Source organism: Nannospalax galili, unplaced genomic scaffold (assembly GCF_000622305.1).
Source record: "Nannospalax galili isolate Female #2095 unplaced genomic scaffold, S.galili_v1.0 scaffold100, whole genome shotgun sequence".
Lineage (NCBI taxonomy): Eukaryota > Metazoa > Chordata > Mammalia > Rodentia > Spalacidae > Nannospalax > Nannospalax galili.
In genome coordinates this window covers 6,682,083-6,687,989 of record NW_008352891.1, presented here as the reverse complement: position 1 = coordinate 6,687,989, position 5,907 = coordinate 6,682,083, and positions in this window count along the sequence as shown.

The following is a 5,907-nucleotide window of genomic DNA, read 5'->3' as shown; positions in this document are numbered from 1 at the left end:
GGAAACGAGGTAAGGAAATGGATATAAAAAAAACAGAAAGGGAGACTAACTAGAGACCAAGCTGGAGAGAGGTTTGGGGAGGGCAGTGGTGGACAAGCACGATGTAATGACACAGAATGACACAGAGGTAGAAAGATGCGATGATGAAGCCTGTTTTATTTATTCATCTTTTTTTTTTTTTTTTTTGGTCTTTTTTGAGACAGGATCTCCCGGTAGTCCCAGCTGTCCTGGAACTCACTATGTAGGCCAGGCTGGCCTTGAACCCACAGAGATCCCCCTGCCTCTGCCTCCCAAGTGTTAGGATTAAAGGCGTGTGCCACCATGCCCGGCCTTATTTATCATTTTTATGTGTATGTGTGTGCCTGTGTTTATGTAAACTACGTGTGTGCAGGAAAACTGGAAGGTCAGAAGAAGGCATCAGATCCCAGGTGATTGTGAGCTTCCTTCCGTGTGAGTGCTAAGAACCGAACCTTGGTCCTCTGCAAGAGTAGTAAGTGCTTTTAATCAGTAAGCCATCTCTCTAGCCCTGAAACCCATTATTTTCTATGCTAACCTAAAAAATATGTAAAGAACATGATGTTGAAGAGTAATAGGAAAAGTCACATTTCAATGTTCATGTTTGTTTCTAAAATTTATCACTGTAAGTACCATTTTATTCATATCAGTTGTCTATTATAGTGATAGCATTGTCAAAGATAACTGAAGCTTGAAAGAATCACCAAAAAGTAAAACAGGGAGCAAGCAAATTTTCATAGAAAATAATGAAAAGGTAAACTGAAGCTTTTTCTCAAAAAATTAAAATATCCTTTGTATTTATCATTGCTATGACATATTATCTCTAAGAATGAACAACCAGGCTAGTGACATAGATTAGTAGTTAAGAGCTCTGACTGCTCTTTCAGAGGACCCAGGTTTGGTTTACAACACCCACATGGTGACTAACAACCTTCTAAGAGATCTGACGCCCTCTCCTACCTTCCACAGACAGTGCACACATGTGGTGCACATACATATATGCAGGCAAAACACTCATACACATGAAATATAACTAAACAAAAATTTTAAAGAATAAACAATCAAGGAATTCAAGGTTGATTGCTTTTACTGACATTATTCCCCATCATAACTGGTTATATCTTTTGCTTTCCATTTGCTTTCAAAAAGTGATATTAGAAAGATGGGCATCTGTAAAAGCACCTCAGAACGCCAGTGATTCCCCACCAAGACTCCTCTCAATCCATTCTTGTCCAAATCTTTCTAGCCTCTTCCCAAGCAGCATCCATGGGCTACTCCTGAGACCTTGGCTAACCTTCTTTGTGTTTTAGCCTCTCCAACCTCACTTTAACTTCATGCAAATTCTATATCATTTGAAAGTTTTACAGCATCACTTTACTAGCAATTTGCATATATTTGCACATTTCCATGTATCATTGCAATTTGTGAGCTATTGAGGAAAAGGTGACTAAAGTTGCCAGAGATAGATGCTAACATGAAGTGTGACATTTGAATGGGGCTGATTTTTCACAAGTGGTTGGTTCTTTAGTTTTTTAACGAGTATTTCCTGATATAACAGAATAGTCATCCTAGAACAGTAACCCATTGTGGGCACTTGGATAATGACTCTGCAGACGATGAGGACATCCTACATTAGGTGGTGTGTTGAACTAGTAGATCAACATGGAAATGAACACCTGTCATCTTTACACACAGACAGAACCAGGCTCGGCATATCATTCACCCAAGGCAGCTCTTCTTTACCTTGAATGCCTTTTACCTTCTTGTGGTAATGAACTTCATCCCCAAATACAGTGGTTGACACATAACTGTGCTGGACCAATCACTATATCCCATTCTGTAAGATGGGTAATGGGATCATTTTTCTGCCATGAGTGAAACTCCGACAAGTGTATATGTGCCAATGTGTGTGCACATGAGTGTATATGCATGTGGAGGCCCAATGTGTCATCCTCAGAAATGCTGACCAGAAATGCTGTCTATCTGGTTGTTTGAGATATGGTCTCTCACTGACCTGGGGCTAGGCTGACTGGCCCAAGAGCTCCAGGGATCTGCCTGGCTCTACCTCCCCAGTGCTGGGATTACAAGTGGATATTACCATGTCCAACCTTTTTTTACATGGGTTCTGGGGATCCAACTTAGATCGTCATGATTACAAGGCAAACACTTTGCAAACTGAGCTATCTCCCCAGCCCTGAAACTCCATTTCTTTTTCAAAAAAACACTTTTTTTATTATTTTATGTGTATGAGTGTATTGCCTGTATGTAAGTGCACCCATGTCATGCAATGCCTGCAGAGGTCAGAAGAGAGCATCAAATCCCCTGGAACTGGAGTTACAGATATTTATTTATAAACCACTATGTGGGTGCTGGGAATCAAACCTGAGTCCTCTGCAAGAGCAGTCAGTGAGTCAGTGCTCTTAGCCGCTGAGCCATCTTTCCAGCTCTGAAACTTCATTTCTAAATGAGCAGTTTCTCAGTCTGTAGTTCAGCAGTTGTCCCTACAAACCAGGTTTGACTGTAGTTGCCTGGAAACCTCAAGCTGATAATCACAGCTTAACAGTTACATTAATAGTATATAACCCCCTTATCTGTGGTTTTAGTTACCTGTGGCCAACTAACATCTGAAATATTAAAGGGAATATTCTAGAAATAGTTCATTAGTTTTAAATACCTTTCTTTTTAAAAAAAATATTTTATGTATTATTTTTATGTGTACAAGTGCACATGTATGTGTATGTACCTGTGTTGTGCAATTCCTTGGAGGTCAGAAGAGGGCGTCAGATTCCCCTGGAAGTGGAGTTAAGGATGGTTCTTAGCTGTAATGTGGGTGCTGGGAATCGAACCCAGTTCTGCAAGAGTTCTGGGCCATCTCTCCAGCCCAGTTTTAAATAGTTTTTATTATAATATGCCATCATAATTATTCTATATTAATAGTAGACATTATTGATAAGCTCTTACTAATCTCTTTTGTGCTAATCTATGGATTAAATTTATCAAGGTATACATGTTTCAAAAAAATTATACACGTAGGATTCAACGTTAGCCGTGCCTTCCACCTCCCCTGGGTCTTAGAGCCTATCTATCCTTGCAGATAGGGGGACCCTGTCTCTCTTCTGCTGTCAGGACCTGGTATTTGTGGGTATTGTCTTATCCAGATTTATCTACTGGTTGGCAGCATTAGCTGTCGTAGCTATTTATATAGCTCTTTTTGTCCTGTGCTTTCATCCAAAGCAGTTGAGTGTTTACCTTCTGTTGCCAAAATTTCTTCCCTGGGGAGAAATAAACAATGCTCCCTCCTCCTCCAAAGATCTCGATGACAAACCAAAGCTTGATTCCACCAGTTCCCTGGGGAACCAATGAGTTTACTGGGCTTACTTACAGAGTGTGGGTTAGTAGTTACTGACCCAGCCATGCTGCTGTGAGATGCTCACCCAGCATAGATGGTGACTTCTAAAGCAGGTGAGTGATGGTCTCTGGCTGCGCTGTTTGGGGAAGTTGTGGAATGTTTCAGAGATGAAGCCTGAAGGCAGAAGTAGCTTGCAAGGGGTGGGTCCATGGGTTATATCCTGGCCCTGGTTCCTGTTGACTCTTTGTTTCCTGTCTGGTCTGCTATATGACCAGTTACAAGCTCTTGCATTAAGGCTGAAGCCTTGGCCACCATGTTTCCCCTGTTAGGAAGCTGTGAACTGAAATAAATCCTTCTTCCCTTAAATTGCTTCTCATCAGGTATTTGGTCACAGCCATGAGGAAAGTAGCTAATAATTACAATGCACTTCTGACTTAAAATTCCTATTTGCCCCTGTCTCAAAAAGACCGAAAAAAGAAAAGAACCACAAGCACAGTGTTTGAAAGCCAGGTGTGGTGGTGCATGCCTGGAGTCCCAGCGCTTGGGAGGCAGAAGCAGGCACATCTCTGAGAGTTCAAGGCCAACCTGGTCTACATAGTGAGCTCCAGGCCAGCTGAGTCTACAGGGAGAACCTGTTTTAAAAAAACAAAACAACAACAAAAAATCCTTATTTGCAATTCTTTATTTTAAAAAATTTTTAGGGGCTGGAGAGATGGCTCAGCGGTTAAGAGCACTGACTGCTCTTGCAGAGGACCCAGGTTCGATTCAAAGAACCCACATGGCGGCCACAAACCTTCCTTAACTTCAGTTCCAGGGGAATCCGAAGCCTTCTTCTAACCTCCGAGGCATTGTACGACATGGGTGCACTCACATACATGCAGGCAATACATTCATACACATAAAATAAAAATAATAAATAAAATATTATAAAATTTTTTTATTTTGTGTGTCTGTGTGCTGGGGGTTTTGAGCCAGCGACCCCTGGGCAGTGATGATTGGGGATGAGTAAGCACGCCATTCCCCAGTCCACGCCACCCCCAGTACCGGGAACACTCAGGCGCAAAGGGGAGCCTAGTCAAGCAGGGACTCATTTATTGCAGGTGTTACAGAGCTTATAAAGGCACCTGGAAATCCACCCCCCAGGGTGTATCTTAAGGATGGTCACGCGCTGATCCTGCACTCCTCAGCAGTGCGGAAGTATTCTTCAGACTTTCAAAGCAAGTCAGGCTGTGCCCCAGTAACTTCCTCTCGGACTTCTGCAAGGTGGGGCCTTTAGGTCCCCACATCTGTGTGTGTGTGTGTGTGTGTGTGTGTGTCCAGGTGTCCATGTAAGCCAGAAGAAGGGTTGGCTCCACGTGGTTGTGAGTTGCCTAGTGTGAGTGCTGGGGACTGAACTCAGGTCCCCTGGGAGAGGAGCAATTGCTCTTAACCACTGAACCATCTCTCCAGCCTCCCCTATTTGCAATTTTTAACCCTTTGTCATTAAGATTATAAGCCCTGCTAGCCAGTATTTACCCATTAATCACATTTCCATCCCTGTGTGGGATGCCTTGGGGTGTAGACAACGGTTAGAAACAGGCTTAGTAATTTCAGGTGGTTAACTCTGAGGTCACAGACCCCTGCAGAATTCTCTTCCTTCTGGCTCTTCAGGCAGCTCACCATAAGTTCAAGGTTATGACAGACACACATAAATGGTTCTGTTATTCATTCTTTTGCCAAAAAAGCAGATAAATGGACAGCTGGCTCCACCAGCCCCAACTCTGTTGACACCAATGGCATCACAAGATAAGATGCACAGAATTGCTCATTCACATGGCCATCAAGTTCAGGGGATGACTAGAAAGGTCTACAAGTAAATGTGGCAGCAGTATAGTTATCTCTTACCAGCATGACTTTCCGAAGTTCTCTCTCAGGGTGGAGCCTTTCCAAGGGTGCAATTTTCCACTTTGACATGCTAAATATCATCATGGGTAATACTGAAAATTGTTCCACAGATACTTTTGGGCTGTATGCCAATGCAATTTTCCTAAAACTGTTCTCATAACATTGAAAGGCCTATATTTTATCTGTAGAGAAAAAAGAAAGAAATTATTCCTCCAAACCTGGGTTGTATGGAGCTCAGACTTAACAAAGTGACCCCATTTATCTGGATTTGTAAAAACAGTCCCAATTCACTTTACCACCATATTTCAGAAATTGACTCTGTGAAACAGTTTCCCCATGCCTGGAGCCCTCAAAGCCCTGGGAATAGTTTAAAAGTTATTCCTGTGGGGAACCAATACTGCTTCCTGACCCTTCTCACCCAGAGCAACCCAGTCCCTTTCTTGGGCTCCAGGAGCACCACTTCTGGTCCTGGCCCTGCCCTCACCTCGCTCTGCTTCCCTGGGCCTGCACCACCGGCTAACTCTCCTAGCCTGCACTACTATCCTCAGGCCTCTTGGGGTAAGTCTATAGCGCAGCTCTCCGCGCCGGGACTCCCTAAGCCTCATTCACCCTTCCATCCCCCCCCCCCCCCCCCCTGTTCTTTACCCTCCGTTTGGCGC